The sequence below is a fragment of the Ambystoma mexicanum genome, chromosome 12, assembly GCF_040938575.1.
Source record: "Ambystoma mexicanum isolate Mex_15411 chromosome 12, UKY_AmexF1_1, whole genome shotgun sequence".
Classification (NCBI taxonomy): domain Eukaryota; kingdom Metazoa; phylum Chordata; class Amphibia; order Caudata; family Ambystomatidae; genus Ambystoma; species Ambystoma mexicanum.
Window position 1 is genome coordinate 206296262 of NC_090936.1, and position 18066 is coordinate 206314327.

At 46.6% G+C, this 18066-nt stretch overlaps 1 protein-coding gene across 3 annotated transcripts in view; it reads right to left on the minus strand.

Annotated features, from left to right (window-relative positions):
* The window catches only part of RMND1 (required for meiotic nuclear division 1 homolog), a 647398-nt gene that overhangs the window by 514319 nt on the left and 115013 nt on the right, over positions 1-18066 (minus strand). The window lies entirely within an intron of this gene.

Sequence of the window (18066 nt, forward strand, 5' to 3'; positions counted from 1 at the left end):
CCACCCTTATAAGGAACTCTCAAGAGCTGTAGCAGACCAACACCCTTCTTTAGGAGAAAGATAACTTGATTGTGGGCCATGAAAGCATTTCTACCAATGACTTCTGGTGGCCTCTAATTGGTCTATTCTGTGTCCATGATCAAAGCAAGACTCCATTTATAAGGCCCTAAGTGCATCCACTGCATGGGTCTTCAATCTCATGAAGAGTGGACAGAAGCAAGAGAGGCATCCATGGCGAACCCTGCTTAGGCTCGACACTGACTTAGAGCCTGAAAATATGACCACCTTATTTACCTCAGCATATAGGGAACACCCTGTTACAACTCCCGGCTGGTTGCTGTGGCAATGTTGGAGGGAGTGGACGCCTCGTCGGCACGTTCCCTCATAACCGCGTGCAGCGGTCTAGTCGTTTTACAAGATGGCCCTGTAAGGAACTCATGGTGGCAACAGTAAAGACAGAATCACAGTTCAAGGGTGTTTATTAAACTTTAAAGGTATATATATTTTTTTTATTTATTTCAATCGCGCCATAGCCCGCAGGCATCGGGCGCTCAGACGGACAACACAGATATAACAGGACGTGGAGTTAGCTTAAAGTTACTCGAAGAGAGTGGTTTTAAATTTTTTCGAAAGGTGGTGTATTGTTCTTCCTATCGCATAGATGTAGGAAGTTTATTCCATGCACCAGCAGCTCTGAAAGGAAAGGATCTGCCATTTCCTCTGGCTCGTTAGGCATGTGGTACAATAAGGAGATGTGCAGCGCTTGCGCGCATGATTCTGTTTGGTGTGTATCTTGTCAAGGTTTGCTTCAAATAGTCTGGTGCCTTCCCGTATACACACTTGTGGGTTAGAGTTAGTGGGGGTCATTACGAGTTGGTAAACCCTTACCGCCCTATTCCGAGGTCCTTTAGCGGGTCCCAGCAGGAACAGCTGGTCTGGCCAGCCGTTCTCTGTGGGTCCCGTTAAGGGACCTTGGAGCTAATAACGGGCCTGCAATTTGCGGCCCCGTTATTAGCGCCTTCCCCATTCCCATTGAGTCCTATGGGGGCTCAAATGGGAATGGGGAATGGTTAACTGAATGGGGATTTACCGGGTCCGCATAGGTCGGAATGTCCCGGTAAGTCCCCATTCAGCCAGACCGGACCCAGACCCGGGTTTGGAGGGAGCCATGGCGCTAATAGTGCCATGGCTGCCTCCAAACTCTTAGTGACCCCCAGTGTCTTGAATTGAATTCGTTTTTCCACAAGTGGCCAATGAAGCTCCTTCCTGTAGTGTGAAATATGTTCTTTCTTAGAGACGTTATGGATTATCCTGACAGCATCATTCTTTATGAGCTGCAGCTTCTGGATGTTCTTTGTGCTAGCTCCAGAGTAAGGCGTTGCAATAGCCCAACCAGGGCATAATTATGGCCGTGACTAGGGTTTCACAGTTTTTTTGTGATACTAATGGATTTGTCTCAAAATTCTGAGGTGATAGTGGGCATTCTTTGCAACATTATTTACATGGGCATCCGAGTTAAGGGATGCCTCAAGTACTGTGCATAGAGTTTTAACTTTATCTACCACCTTGATGGGGCAGGTATCTAATATGAAACTTGCATATGCTTCATTAAGCTTGTTCCTGGCTTGGTTTGTTCCGAATATCATGAGCTCAGTTTTTGAGCTATTTAAGCAAATCCAGTTACTAATCATCCATTCCTGGATGATCAAGTAGATGTAATTTAGATTAGTGGTGTCAGTAAGACAGACCCTCCAGAAAATTGCGGCATGAAATGGAAAATATTGCGGCACAAAAAAGAAAAAAATTGCGGCACCCAACTGCGTTTTTTGCGGCATTTTCTAACGTTGAAAAATATATCATTTAACATCTTTTTTAGCCTAAAACCAAGTAATTGCAAGGCTTTTGTTAGTGAGGAACAATTGTGTTCTGTCTGGCTGCGCTCTGTAGGACAGCCAGGTCGAGTCACCACAGCTTAACATTTTGGATGTGGTGGGGGAAGGGGGATACAGCCTGATGAGCTCCAAGGAAATGGTGCTGTGCCACTACTTCCAGCAGACAAGTGGAAAGCAAATAAACAGATAGGCTTGAATTCAAAAGTGTAACCCTGGTTGAAGCCCATAGGTTTGCTTTTGCTTGTCCTATGACCCCAGGAGAGAGGGGGAACAACTCTACACTTCTCCATGGAAGGAATCCATGAGGCCAAGACACAGGGGCAATGCAGTGGCAGTAACTGCAAGCCCATAATACCTAGCCAAACAATGAACTCTCTTGGGTGGTCATAATTCCTTGGTTATGCCACCCACACATGGTGACTAAACACACCCACAAACAGAAATGAAACATCACAACACTACCAGGGGTCAAGTCCTACAAATTAAAGTGGGGGAGGGAACTCATTAACAAATGCAATGGCATGTGATGTCATCAGAAATTAGCATATCAAGGTGAAATGTGCATATATCATTAAATTGGCTTTGCATAACCACCAAAATTGCACAGGACGAATGGCATTTGCCTTTCATAAATTTTAACACCCAATTATGTGCGTAATTGGTGTCATACAGCCCAGCCTTGATTCAAGGCTGGGCTGCATGATACAAACGCTCGTAGCTGTATTCGTTTTCAAATTGCTTTACAATTGGTATCATGCAGCCCATGATACCAATTGTAAAGCAATTTGAAATTAATACAGCTACGAGAGTCTTCAATTGGTATTATGCAGCCCAGCCTTGAGGCTGGGCTGCATGATACCAATTGTAGACGAGCGTCAGGAAGCATTAAGTTTATGCTTTCTTTTCCGGCGCTCGACAGGAAAGTAATTTACTTTCCTGTTGAGCACCGGGAATGAAAACAGTCCAGTGGCCTCTTTGGGTGCTCTGAGTTGGGGGCAGATGAGTGGACAGGCCAGTGCTTACCTGGCTAGCTTCACCAACTGTCAGCTCGGGCACTCAATGAGCCTTGGAGGTGCCTGGGGTCACAGCCAAATGCTGTGCATCTCCCAGGCCTGCGTGCCCCTCCCCCAATCCTGGGCCTGCAACGCAGAGCCGAGGTGTTAACCCTCAAGCTGCTGCAATCAGCAGCCAGCTGTGTTCGCTCTAAATCAGGGGTGCACAACTGATTTTGACAGAGGGCCGAAAGTACCTTACATGAGGGCTATAGTGGGCCGAAAAGTAAAAGTGGGCGGGGCGGTAGGCGGGACATGTCAGGAGGCTTTTTCAACCCCCAATTTGTATTAAACACATGGAAAAAGATATGTTTTTGAGGGGTAACGATTTTTATTGCATTTCAAACTTACATTTTGTACTACACATTTTCCATTGCTATCATTTATTTTGATTTAGTTATTGTATATTGTCTGTTTAATTAAATTATATATATTTTATTGACCCTTGATTGGACATTCCGTTATTGGAGTATGGCCTTCGTTGAGTCAGGTTTCCTCAAAAAAGCAAAGGATGTACATCTCCTAACTGTGCCTGTTTTAGCTTTATTATTGAATTCACTCTTGGAGTGCAACACTATGCCCCATGGCCCCCTCACCCCCAACCAAACACTATGCCCCATGGCCCCCTCACCCCCAACCAAACACTATGCCCCCTGTCCCTCACCGCCAACCAAACACTATGCCCCATGGCTCCCAACCCCAAACAAACACTATGCCCCATGGCCCCCTCACCCCCCAACCAAACACTATGCCCCATGGCCCCCTCAGCCCCAACCAAACACTATGCCCCATGGCCCTCACCGCCAACCAAACACTATGCCCCATGGCCCCCTCACCCCCAACCAAACACTATGCCCCCTGTCCCTCACCGCCAACCAAACACTATGCCCCATGGCCCCCTCACCCCCCAACCAAACACTATGCCCCGTGGCCCCCTCACCCCCAACCAAACACTATGCCCCATGGCCCCCTCACCCCCAACCAAACACTATGCCCCAAACACACTCAAGCATGCACCCATACAGACCTGAACCCCCTACCCCCCAAATCAGCACACACACAAACATGCACCCATACAGACCCGAACCCCCCACCCCCCAAATCAGCACACACACAAACATGCACCCATACAGACCCGAACCCCCCACCCCCCAAATCAACACACATACAAACATGCACCCATACAGTCCCGAACCTCCCCCCCCCCAAATCAGCAAACTCTCAAACAAGCACCCATACAGATCCGAACCCCTACAAACATTCATAAACATCCGACACACACCCCCACCTCAACATACACTCAAAATACATTCAAACACAAACATTCAAACACATCCGACACACCCCCCCACCCCCGCATCTCAACATACACTCAAAATACATTAAAACACAAACATTCAAACACATCCGACACACCCCCCCACCCCCGCATCTCAACATACACTCAAAATACATTAAAACACAAACATTCAAACACATCCGACACACCCCCCCACCCCCGCATCTCAACATACACTCAAAATACATTAAAACACAAACATTCAAACACATCCGACACACCCCCCCACCCCCGCATCTCAACATACACTCAAAATACATTAAAACACAAACATTCAAACACATCCGACACACCCCCCCACCCCCGCATCTCAACATACACTCAAAATACATTAAAACACAAACATTCAAACACATCCGACACACCCCCCCACCCCCGCATCTCAACATACACTCAAAATACATTAAAACACAAACATTCAAACACATCCGACACACCCCCCCACCCCCGCATCTCAACATACACTCAAAATACATTAAAACACAAACATTCAAACACATCCGACACCACCCCACCCCCGCATCTCAACATACACTCAAAATACATTAAAACACAAACATTCAAACACATCCGACACACCCCCCCACCCCCGCATCTCAACATACACTCAAAATACATTAAAACACAAACATTCAAACACATCAAACACATCAGACACACCCCCGCATCTCAACATACACTCAAAATACATTAAAACACAAACATTCATACACACAAACATAAAGCAAAACAAACCCGACACACAAACACAAACAGACCACTTACCGGAGACGTGCTGGAAGGCAGGCAGGTAAGCTGGAATCGCACTACGGCTGGCGTGGTCCAAGGCTGAAATGCCTTCCGGCATCAAGCCTTATGGGCCACGCCAGCCGTAGTGCTGCTGGCCCTCCATTGGTGCAGCACACACGCATTACGTGGCTCGTAGGAGCGACGTGATGCGTGTGTGTGCTAGCCAATGAGGGTCAGTGCTTTCACCGGCCCGGAAGACAACAAAGACTTTCCTAATGGAGGGCGGCCGCGCGGGCCGCCCTCCATTAGGAAAGTCTTTGTGCCTCGCGGGCCGGTCAAAAGGGCATGGCGGGCCGCAACTGGCCCGCGGGCCGTATGTTGTGCACCCATGCTCTAAATCATTAAATGAGCGCGAAAAAAGACACACTAAGCTAATGTGTCTTTTTTGCGCTCATTTAATGATTTATAGCGGCAATTGCGGGAAATGGCAAATTTTGCGATTTTTTTGCAAATCGCAAAATCGCAATAAGCTGGATGGTCTGGTAAGATAGTCACCGCCAAGGTCCATGGTAAACTGAAAGTCGTCAGCATAGTTGGTTAAGTGGAGGCCCATGGCTTCTAGTTTTTCACACATAGGCTTTTATATAGATGTTAAAGAGAGCCGGAGAAATACAGGCCCTCTAGGGCACTCCGTAGCCGATGGGAACTGGATCGGAGCAAGCTGTACCCCAACATATTCTAAAGGTTCTTTCACTAAGAAAAGAGCTTATCCACTCAATGGTGTGGTTGGAAAAGTTTCCGGTATAAACTTGCGTTTCCAGTAGTCTAGGATGGACCAGGAGATAAAACGCTGCAGAGACATCTAGTAGGAGAAGTAGTCTAGTTTTACCCTTGTCTAGTCTCCCTAACATTCGTGTCTGCAAGTCTAGCAAGGCGCTTTCAGTCCCCCAATTGCTACAGAAACCAGACTGTTTGTAGTGAAAGGCAGATGTTGATTCGAAATGTGTATGCAATTGGAGTGTTGCTGCCTTGTCCAAAATGTTTAGCAGGAAGGGTCTGTTGGTTATCGGTCTTAGATTCGTATGGTCTTTAGCACTAAGACCTGGCTTCTTAATAATAGGCGTGACTGTTACCGCCTTAATGGTAATAGGTACGGTCCTATGCAAGAAGGAGGCATTTATAAATCTGGTGAAAAAAGTGAGAAAAGTGTTAATGTTCTTGAGAGTAATCTTAGTCGGGAGAAAATCTCCTATACAGAAGGTAGGCCTAATGTTAGCTAGCATTTTGGCTGTATCGTCAATGGCAACGGTCTTGAAACAGGAGCTTTGAGGTTGTGTTTATGTTCTTGGAGTCGGTGGCAGTCATTTGCTCAGGTTGTGTCTTTATAGCATTTTGTTTGTTATGGATTTTACTGAGGATCAATAGGACTTTGTCCAGGAAAACCTGTTAGGGACGATAGAGTGGATGAGGGCAGTGTGTTTTTCCCATAGTTTATATAATTCGAAAGGTTTCTTAGTGTTATTTCCTGCTTTTTCTATTTGAGAATCACAATAAAGCTTTTTGGCATCAAGGATTTTTGCTTTGTATGTCCTTCCTATTGATTACAATTTGTCTCTATTTTCCGTGTTTTGATTTTTTGCCCATATTCGCACGGCTTGTCTTTTCGTCTGTTTTAGAATCTTTAGGTCAGGTGTAAACCAGTTTTCTGGTTTGGGCAATCCCAAATTATCTTGGTTCTTGGGTGCATTTTTGTCAAGTAAGTTAGTGACCTGTGATTTGTAGGTTTCTGCAAGCCTACCTGGTGTGTCTAGATCTGAAGAAGCATTCATAACAGATTGCAAGCAGGCTTCTAAATCGTCTGTCTGGAGCTTACTATAGTTTCGGTTTAGGATTTTTTGGGGTGGATCACGAAGTAAATTAGTGCGTTCAGGCAAGTGGATTGAACAGTCGACCGTGCAATGGTCTGATCAAATACAAGGATTGGTGTGGATGTCAGATATAGTGACATTTCGAGTTGCAACCCAATCCAGGATATGGCCTCCCTTGTGGGTAGGCTTTAGGTTATGAACTGCAATTCCTACATTGGCATGGTGTTGTTCCAACTCAATGGCTTCTCCGTCCCTAACATCCCCATTCCACCGGTTCAAGTCACCTAAAAGTATGGTGGAGGGGTTTGGGTGATTCGAGGAGTTAAGCAAGTGACCCAGATCTTCATTGAAAGACGGCATGTCATAAGGGGTTCTGTAAATTAGAAGAACAAGTTACTTGCCAACGGTAGCGTTCTTTAGATTGGATGTTCCTTCCACGTATTCCTCATCTTAGATATTCATATCATCAGCTTTGCTGCTTCCTGAAAATAAAAATCCATACCAGAGGGCGCTGCGCTCGATGTTGTGACATCGATGTCCCGCGAGGGCTGTCGTAGAGAGTCAATGTCATATGTAGTATAAATAGCTCGAGTCGCGCTCTTTGGCTTCAGTTCTGTTTTTTCGATATTCTCAACTGAGGAGTTAACAAGGCGTACCCATAGGCCATAAGCTCTCAAGGAGCAGTGAGCGTAAAATATGTAAACTGTACGGCGGGGCAGGTTGGGAGGGTCGATGAGGAATAAGTGCGAGGAACATCCAATCGAAAGAACATTACAGTTAGAAAGTAACTTGTTCTTCAAATGGATCGTGTCCTACCACGTATTCCTCATCTTAGATAGACTCCCAAAGCAGTGAAAATTTGGAGGAAGGAGTACTAATTACCTCTAATTATGGATCGTACGTAGAACGGCCTTAGCAAAAAGACCTCCTTGGCATGAGGGCGAATCTAAACAATAGCGTTTCACAAAAGTATGCATAGATGACCAGGTTGCCACTGCACAAATATCCTGCATCATGGCACCCCTCTGAAGAGCTGTCGAAGTCACCATGCCCATAGTAGAATGAGCCCTTAGCACATCCAGAGGTTTTTTACCTGCCAGCCTGTAACATTCTCCAATTGCTAAAATTATCCATCTGGATAAGGTCTGTTTTGTTACTGCTAGGCCCAATTTGTGGCCAGTATAGCCAATGAAAAGTTGGTCACTTTGCAGAAATTTTGCAAGTCTAGAAATATAAAAGCTGAGAGACCTTTTTGGGTCCAGCCTGTGAAGTCTTTCTTCCTCCTTACTTGCATGAGGGGCTGATGTAATAGCCACTAGTAGGACTGTTTTCAATGTGAGAAGTCTTAGAGGGCAAGAATGCAAAGGCTCGAAAGGAATGCATGTAAAGAATTTTAATACTAAATTTAGATCCCAAACAGGGACTTGAAATGGGACTCGAGGGTACATGTTAGTGAGAGCCTTTACAAACTGCACAATCAATGGAATTTTGAAGTAAGACACCTTTTCCCAGGAGCGCCTAAAAATAGAAAGCGCTGCTAGCTATCCTTTTATTGTTCCAATCTGTATCCCCAGGTTGGCTAAATGTAATAGGAAAGAAAGTACCATAAGTGTACCACATATGAATGGATCCACAGTCTTATCCTTGCACCAGTTACTGAACTTGTTCCAACGACACCGGTACAAGGATTTTGTTGCTGGTCTTTTGGCCAAAAGCAAAATCTCCATTACGTCGTCTGGGGGGGTCTCAATCCTTATATCTAAGCCGCTCAGAAACCATGCGTGAAGGCTGAGTGTCTTGACCTCTGGATGGAGAACCCGACTTTCCTCTTGCGAGAGAAGATCCTCTCTTTGTGGAAGACGTATTGGAGGGCAGATGGACATGTCCAGAAGGTCTGGGTACCACGTCCTCCTGGCCCAATCTGGGGCAATTAGGATCAGGTCTTCCTGAACTCTTTCAACCTCCTCATTACGTGAGGAATCATAGGGACTGGAGGAAACGCGTACAGAAGTGGAAATTCCCAGTCCACTACGAATGCGTCCCCTAGAGCTCCTCTTGGAACAAAATTCCCTTGAGCAGTACTGATAGCACTTCCTGTTGACACTGGTCGCGAACAGATCCACTTGAGGGGTTCCCCAAAGGGTGAAGATCTCTTGAAGGACTTCCTGAGCTAGTTCCCCCTCGTGGGAGACTGTGCTCTGCCTGCTCAGAGTGTCCGCCGATGTGTTCTTCTCTCCGGCTAGGTGAACTGCTGACAGAGAGATTCCATCTTGTATTGCCCAGAACCAGAGCTGCATTGCCTCTCTGCTCAGTGGTAGTGAGTTAGTACATGACCACTGTCTTGTCCATCATTATCATCAGGACATTCTTTCCCGTACAGAGGGCAGAAAAGCCTTCAGCGCTAGTCTGATTGCCCTCGGCTCCAAAAGGTTGATGTGTAGTTTGGACTCCGATGGAGACCAACAACCGCTAATTGTCAGATCGTTGGTGTGAGCTCCCCACCCCATGAGTGAGGCATCTATCACTACAGTGATCTCCTGCCATGGTTGCCAAAAGATTCTCCCTTGAGAATATTGTCCTTGCAAGCCCACCATAGACTATCTTGAGCCACTCTGGCCAGAACTTGCAGAAGATCTGACATATTCCCTGATAATTGGGACCATTGAGTCCTGAGGGCCCATTGAAGGGATCTCCCTTCTCAATCTGGCCTCTGGCATCAGAAAAATGCAGGATGCCATGATTCTGGAGTTTCCCATGCAGCCATAACCTTCCTCTGACGCGCAGTATGAAAATGAAGAACAGGATCCTTTTGAGGACCATGACTGAGAATATTCCGTCATGTCGTCCTGTTCGTGGGTGGGTGAATTTCTGTTCCAACCCAAGAACTCGACCACCCTATTCATAATATTCCTATATGCTGAATCAGCAAGATCAGCTGGGTCAGGTTTGTCGAATTCCGATTCAGGTGAGGTGTCTATGCCACTAGCTGTTTGGAGACAGTTATAGAGGTCAGACATTTTTTACTACTGGTCAATTAGTTCCTCAGGAACGTTCTTTGTACCATATTTCACCCCAAAAAGGGATGCCTCCTCCTCTGAGGATTGTTCTTCCTCATGAATAGTGGCCATAGACTTGAAAGTCTGCTCTTGGTACATGGGTATACATTTTACCCATGGTTTGTGAGGGTATCGACCTTGGTTTTGCCAATTGCGTCGATAATGGTGTCGTAATCAATGTTGTTTTCGACAATGGCGTCGATGTTGTCGACGCTGGCTTCGATAAAGTCGAAGGTGCTTTAGATAGAGGCGTCGTCGAGGAAGGTGTCGACGGAGCCTTCGACAGAGGCGTTGAGGAAACCTTCGACACAGTTTTCGATGAAGGTTTGGAACCGGACTCCATTTTGTCTAGTGTCGCCTTCGGTGTATGCATCGATAGGCTTGTCTTGCTCTTTATATGAGGTGCCAGAGAGGTTTCTATCGACGACAACCTCAACGATTTCTCACCGGATTTAGAGCATGTAGAATGAGCAGGGGCATGGTCTTTGCGTGATTTCTTCGAGGGGGTCTGGCCGTGTTCTCGAAGATTTGCATAATTGAGGCTCTAAAAGCCTCCCATTTTCTAGGGGAATCAAGCTTAGATGGACAAGTGATAGCCCCTGTATCAGAAGACGAAAAAGAAGAAGAGCGAGATCTGTGACGTCTCTTCTTCGAAGACGAAGACGAAGATTTTCTCGACAAACTCCTCAATCTAGACTTCTTCGACTTAACGCCTAGCCTCCGCGGAGTCTTAATTTTTCTTCGAAGAGGCCTCCGAAGATTCCTCCCCCACTGCCAATTTACCTCATGGTTTCATGAGAGCTTTATCCGTCATAGCTTGACAGGAACCGCAGTCGTCGACTCGATGGTCAGGAACAAGGCACCGGAGGCAGACTCGATGGGGATCAGTTAAGGACATTTTTTTCCTGCAATTCTGGCATTTTATGAAGCCAGTCTTAGGGGTAGAAGGATTAGATGAAGAAGACATTTCGAAAAACTGAAGTGGCGTTTCCATACAAACGAAGCGAAAGCTTTTGGAAAAACTGAACTGAAGCTAACTGGCGTGGGTAGAGCTATTTATACTATGGATGACGTCGACTCTCTATGGCAGCCCTCGAGGGAAATCGATGCCACGACATAGAGCACAGCGCCCTCTGGTGTGGAAACATTTTTTTTTCGGAAGCTGCAAAGCTGATGATTCGAATATCTAAGATGAGGAATACGTGGGAGGACACAATCCATTCGAAAGATATTTATGCAGTTGTTGCTAGTGGTGGTAATTTGATCATGCAAGACTTCACATCCCGCACATTCACTTTGTGACTCAAAAATACTGATATCCTTCTTACTTATGATTGCTACTACACCCCCCTTACCTTGTTGTCGATTTTTGTTGATCATTTTGTAGCCAGGAGAGGTGGCTAGGTCTATACTCGAGCCACAGCTTTCCTGCAACATGTCTCTGAGACAAATAATCTCAATCCTGTTGTCAAGGATGCAATCAGATGCTTCCAAGGCGTGTTTTTGCAAAGACTGTGTGTTCAATTAAGATACTTTTCTGAACCTGGTACAGATTTTGAGGTTTTGTTGTAAGGCGTAGAGCGAGGTGCCCTACGATCGGTGTTAAGTGTACACGTGTTGGCATACACGGACGTGGGGGGAGAAGATGGAAGTTCAGGCAGAGTTTCCCCTGGTGGCTTACAGGCTGCCACTGATGGTATGTGTTCGTAGTAGCGTCTTATTTCTGGCAGAGCTAGGACAGAGGCTCTTCACAAATCTTAATGTCTTTTTAAACAATCCCCTGTATACATCCCTCCGTCGGGTTCACTCTGGTCAACACAATGTTCATAGGGGCATCATGCTTTGCTCCGTTCTGCAGGCATTCCTCAGCCGGTTTTACGTTTGTCAATCACACAGTTCCTTCTATTTTCTCACTAGGCAAGATTAATTTCCCTTAGCTATCCAATTGCGTGCCGGTCAAAGACTTTCGACTGCACAGGGGGTTTTGCGAGACCTCTCTATGACCACTTTGACCTTTTCCTTTCGGCTCTCCTAAGGCCTTCTGGTATAGGTAGTTTCAACAATAGGGAAATCAACCAGAGTTTATCGAGTGAGCACCCACGTGGTGCCGGACCCCTCTGCAGCTGGTTTTCCAGTTCGCCATTCGCGACTTTCATTCAACATAGTTTGGTTTCTTATCAATTCTCCCTTCGACTAACCGGCTATGATGAACCGCTTGGCTTTTCTTGTCTCTGGAGTCAAGGACAGTACCACGGTAGCAAGCGTCTCCCCCTGTACTTATCAGTTTAGGAGGGCTCTGTGTACCATTGATATCTGCTGCAACACACACTGGCTATTGTTCGCAGACTTAGGATTCCTTTCACAGAGGTTTTGTGGGCCTGGGTTGAAAAGGGCAAGGCTGCTTCTCTTCTTGCCGCCCTTACGATTCTCACTGCCCTTCTCCTCCTCTTGAACTGCCGCCCTGGGATAGCTGTCTCATTGTGCGGTTTGCCTTGCTCCTAGTGTGCTTTTGTGCTCCACCTTTTAACCCTGCACGGAAGGGAAAGGGCCTTCAGGTGTGTGTGTGTGTGTGGTTCTTTTCAACTGCCTGACTTTGCCTGACCCTTGTGTTGGGACATGTCAGATAAATGGCTCAGGTGTTAGTCCGTTGTCTTTTGTGGTGTGCGAAAGTGTTTGTGTCGGAAAAAGGGTGTGTGGGGGGTAAGAGTTTGAGTATCCTACATGGTAGGATGACGAAAAGTGTTGTTAGAAGGGGCACATTGCATCTCATCCATCAGTGTCCCCTTTCCAATCCCTGAGAACCCCCATTCAGGTGATCCTCCCACACTGGTCCACCCCCAGGAACTGGATCCAATAGTGATGGCTGTGTCCTGGTCACCTGTATGATTGATCCCCGGGGACTAGCCAGGGAGACACCTTCAGGTTTCTCACAGCACCCTGCCATGGCAGTCGCTGTTCTTAATACAGTTTGCGAGCAGACTCGGCGCGTTGCAACCCTTTGGCAAGGATCGCTTGAGGTAACGCTCCCCTGTTTTTCCGTGCCTTGCTCTTTTCTTCTGTGGCCCTTACCTTCCGCTCTGGCCTCTTTGTCTTCCTCCTTCCCTGTTGCTGTGCTGCAGTTACTCTGATCCTCCTTCCTTGTTACTACATTGCCTGCAGTCATTGTTCCTTTACTATTACCAACATCTTATCTGTGGATACCATTTAACAAGAGGAAACTGGAACTCTGCCTACCATCCAACTGTGAATAAGGGTTTTTTATGCCATCGGCTTTTCCCCTTACTTTATTTGAGTTTCCCCCTATACTCCACCTTGCTTTTCCTGTATACCTAACCAGGCTAGCAAGGTAGCGACTGCACAGGATCGTCCCTTCTTACTGTGAGAAACCTGCGGGTATTCTCCCAGATAGACCTCTGGAAACCCTTTTCAGGTGGCCAGGGGAGGGCTGGCGCTCTCAGATCCTGACCCTGGGGGTGGACGAGCGAGGGAGTATCACCTGGGTAAGAGGCCCCGAGGTTATGCTCAGGGGAATGCCCCAGGAGAGACACAGTATGTTACCGGGGAAGAAGATGAGGGGAGGGAGATCCCTGAGACCTTTATGTGCAGTGCCACATCTTCCCCCTTCTTCCCATTGAATCTCTTACCCAAATCCACCAATCCCTCTGTATACAACCCATCCCCTTGGATAGAAAACCCTGTCACATTCAGAAACCGTCTCTCCAAAAACCCCTGTATTCCCGTGCATTAGCCGCATACACCAGTTATTTTCCATGCCCCTCTGGTCACCATTTCCTGCACCCCCCTTCTGCTCAGACGAAACACTACCATTCCCACAATTCCCCCTGTTCACTTCATACTAATAATCCTGTTAATTCATGTTTGCCCCACAGACCCTACCAATCCCGTCCCTCCGATTGCCATCTTCCGAACACCCAATCTACTATGACAGAACAATGCCGTACCCTAATTTCCATATGTTCCGTTCTCCATCCCGTTCATTCTCGTCCATTGCACAAACTTCCCTATCTCGTTCCATAGGATACCCTGCCCTACCCTGTTCTGACATGAATACTTTTTTACACCCAAGATAATGGACTATTGTAAAACCTGTCTGACAAGTCTCAATACAAGGGTTAGGCAAAGTCAGGCAATTAATATCACGATCCATGCCCCTGACCCTCTCAGGTATTTGTATTTGTATTTATTTATATTGCGCACCCTGCCCTGAGGCATCTGGGGCATAATTTAAGTAAGAAATGGTTATATACATGAGTAAAACGTTTCCCGCATGGGAAAAAAATCAAGCCAAGCAGCAAGAGTTACAAAGAAAATAATATCGTTACAAAGCGTACGTACAGGCAACAAAAGTTATGAGGAAGATACAATCGTTACAAAGGGTGCAATCAGCAAATCAGGTAGTCTGAGGTCAAAGCAAGAGTTACACGGAACTGGTGTCGGTACAAAACAAATATTCAGTAAATCACAAACGTGATAGCAAAGTACCAGGTCGACAGGTGTACAAGATAGCAAGGTATAATAAGTGAAGTAGGTGGCTGAAGAGAAAGTCAAAGGCACCTTATCCTATTTAGTAAGTTAGTAAGGAAGTGGATGCAGTGGCATCAAGCTCGTAGAGCCAAAGTTTGGTTTTATTCTTGAAAGAAAGAAAGGATGGTTCAGCTCTGAGTGACGGGGGTAGTGTGTTCCAAAGTTTAGCCGCAAGGACAGGGAAGCTTGATCCTCCGGTGGTCTGAAGCTTATATCTCGGTACAGAAAGTGAGTTAGAGTGGGCAGACCTCAAGGGTCTGTTAGCAGTGTGCCGTGTGACGCGATCGGTTAGGTAGGCAGGGGCCAAGTTGTACTGGGTCTTGTGTGTCAGCGCAAGGGTTTGGAGAGAAATTCAGTAGGAAACTGGTAGCCAGCGTAAATCACGCCTTGTGTCTGAGATGTGGAATCTCCTGGGGAGATTGAGGGCTGCCCTAATGGCATTATTCTGTGTGACTTGTAACTTATCGATATTATTTTGGCGGGTTCCTAAGAAAAGTGCATTACAATAATCAATTGTAGCCATTATGAGAGTTCTCGCAAGGATAATGCAGTTGTCAGTGGTCAGGAAGGGTCTGCAGGCAGTGATCAGTTTGCATGTGTATGCAGAGGCAGAGACAACAGCATTGGTTTGTCTAGTGAGGGAGAGTGTTGAGTCCAGGTAAATTCCAAGTGTTTTAGTTTCATTAGACACTTTGATGATGTTCCCATTAATCGTGAAGGTTTTATAGGCAGAGTCTAATTTAGCGAGTTTGATGTGAGAGCCTAAAATGAGTAACTTGATTTTTTCATCATTAAGGCAGAGCCCATGATGGGCCATCCATGCCTGGATGACAAGGTAGACATCATTAAGTGCTTTGGAATCGGTGGTGTAGTCTCCTGTAATGGGGATGAGTATCTGGGTATCATCCGCTTAGTTGGTATACGAGACACCAAGATAATCAAGAATGTCGAAGAGTGGCTTTGTGAATACATTGTACAATGTGGGAGAGACACAGGAGCCTTGTGGGACTCCGCGCGGGATGGGTGCTGGCTCGGCTGAGGGTGAGAAGACACTCATGATTCTATTGGCCAGGAAGGATTTGATCCAAGAATTAGCAGCATCAGAGAAGTGGGCAGCTGTTTTGAGGTGGTAACAAAGGATATGATGATCGACCAAGTCAAAAGCTGCTGAGAGATCCAGAAGCAGTAACAAAGCCAGTTTGCCCTTGTCTTTTAAGTTCTCAATTTGCGTTTTTAGATCAATCAAGGCGGTTTCAGTTCCGTGTATGGGGCAGGAGCCAGGCTGCCTGAGGCCTAAGAGGATGTTGGTGTCAAGGTACTCCTGAATTTGGAGGTATGCGGCACGGTCTTGAATTTTCAGTGTATAGGGCACAGTAGTAATGGGCATGTAGTTAGATGGGTTGCTAGGGTCCAGTGTAGGCTTTTTGATTAAAGGGATGACCCACGAATCCTTGAGGTTGTCTGGTACGATACCAGATTCAAACAGGGCATTTATGAAAGTGGTAATAAAAGGAGCAAGGTCATGTGCCGCCTCCTTGATGATGTATGCTGGACATGGGTCACCTTGGCAGTTGGAAGGTTTAAGCTTCTTAATTATATTTCAACTTCCCAAATGGTTAGAGGCGAGAAACTGAAAGGTTTAAAGGTATGTGTGGGTGTAGGATTATTGTACGACTGCGTGTTGAGTACTGACTCTGAGATATTGCTTTTTTTTGCGTTTATTTTAGTTTGGAGCATACGGATTTTATCAAGGAGTGCCTTTTGGATATTGGTGCACCAGGTAGTGTCCGGGATACATGTATCCAATGGGGTTACTGGGGACTCTTATTCCTTAAGGATTATAAAGAGTTCTTTTGTGTTGGATTCAGCTTGTAGGATGCGTTTATTGTAAACGTCTTTTAGCTGCTAATATGGCTTCTTTCTAAGAAGAGGAGGCACAGGAAAGGATATTTTTGTTGACTAAGGATGGTACATTTTTCCAGTGAGCCTCAGCCTTTCTTTTTTCTTTGCGTAGTCGTCTAAGGTGGGGAGTAAACCAAGAATTGAGATGGGAATGTGGGCTGTAGAACAGCCCCCTGGCAGCAGTGGGGCTAAAGCCCTTAAACACTGGCACCAAGGGCCTTATAACTCCATCAGAAACATACATGGAGTCATTCCTGGCACCTTTGGTGCCAGGCTCATTATCAGGAATAAAGCAATACCAGTTTTGGACCTTAATCCAACATGGAGGCCTATTACACAGCTCAGTTCTTTAGTACCAAGCCATGCGGTCTAGTGTTTTGGGTGTGGCTCGGCCTGGAACTACTTGGTCTGGAACTACTTTACCTGGGCTATTTAAACCACACCCAAACAGCAGAACACGCTTTGCGTTATTATGCACTCCTGCAGCATAACGCTCACCATGTCCAGCTTCTGCTCATCTGCTTCTCTGGCGGACAGATCCTGAAGCCCTAGATCCGGATTCCATTAATACCTGGAAGAACAAGAACAGCGTTAGCGAGCAAGAACACTTACCTGTGAAGTAACCAGTCTTCAATACATCCTGCGATTCCCCTACCTCTCCCATCTCCGGAGTTTGCCGCAACCTGCAAAGGTAAAGAAACAAGGACAGCATTAATAACAATTCTTACCTGGGCAAGCAGCGAATCCTGGCAGCACCCTGCGCTGCTCTTACCTCGCCCATCTCCGGGTTTCACCGCAACCTACAAGGGAGAAGGAACAAGATCAGCATTAACAAAGCACTTACCTGGGCAAGCAGCGCTTCGATCGCTCATCACTCCGGAACATCATCGCAACCTGTACAAAGAAGGGAAGAAAACACAGGTTAGCAATTAACACTAATAAACAGCGCAGCGCTCCGCGCATCAATAACTCACCATGGTCTACGCCATCGGTGCCGCAACTCCTAGATCGCAACCATCCCTCTGAAAACAAAAAGAGACATTGTTAGGGAACAGCGTAGTGGAGCAAGACGCCAAGAAGACATAGAAAACGTAGGGAAAGAAAGACAGAATAAAGACGGAAAAGACATAACTCACCTGCAGGACAGCAAGCAGAGTCGGAGTCACAGCCGGTCTGGACCCGACATAAGGGCACACGGACCAGTGAAGCAACAAGGTCCACGGAACGCCCGCACCAACCACACGCCCCTGCACAGAGACGCAGGATGGAGAGTTCAACGCACAAAAACCTAAGGTGAGCAATAACCCAAAAGAAGGGAATTTGGACCAGAGGGAGGTGGGAGTCCACCCATCACAGAACCAGTATATTAACCCTCCATTCTCCTGTTATAGGCGCTACCCAACGTCTGGCACATAACCAAGCAGAGAGGGGTCCGGCATAGCGCTTCGACCTCCATCCAGTATCGTGTGGCACCCCCGCGGATACCAGGTGAGTGTAACAATTAACCTGAATCGTGCACACCTGACGGCCCTTTCCCTTCTCCACAGGGATAAAAGGCAGAGCAAAAGAGCGCACGGCACGGCTACGCAGGCACAGCAGTTCAAGAGAAGGAGAAAGGTGGCAGGAATCGAGAGGGCACCGGGGAGAGAAGTGACCTTGCCCTTTTCATCCCAGGCTCACAGA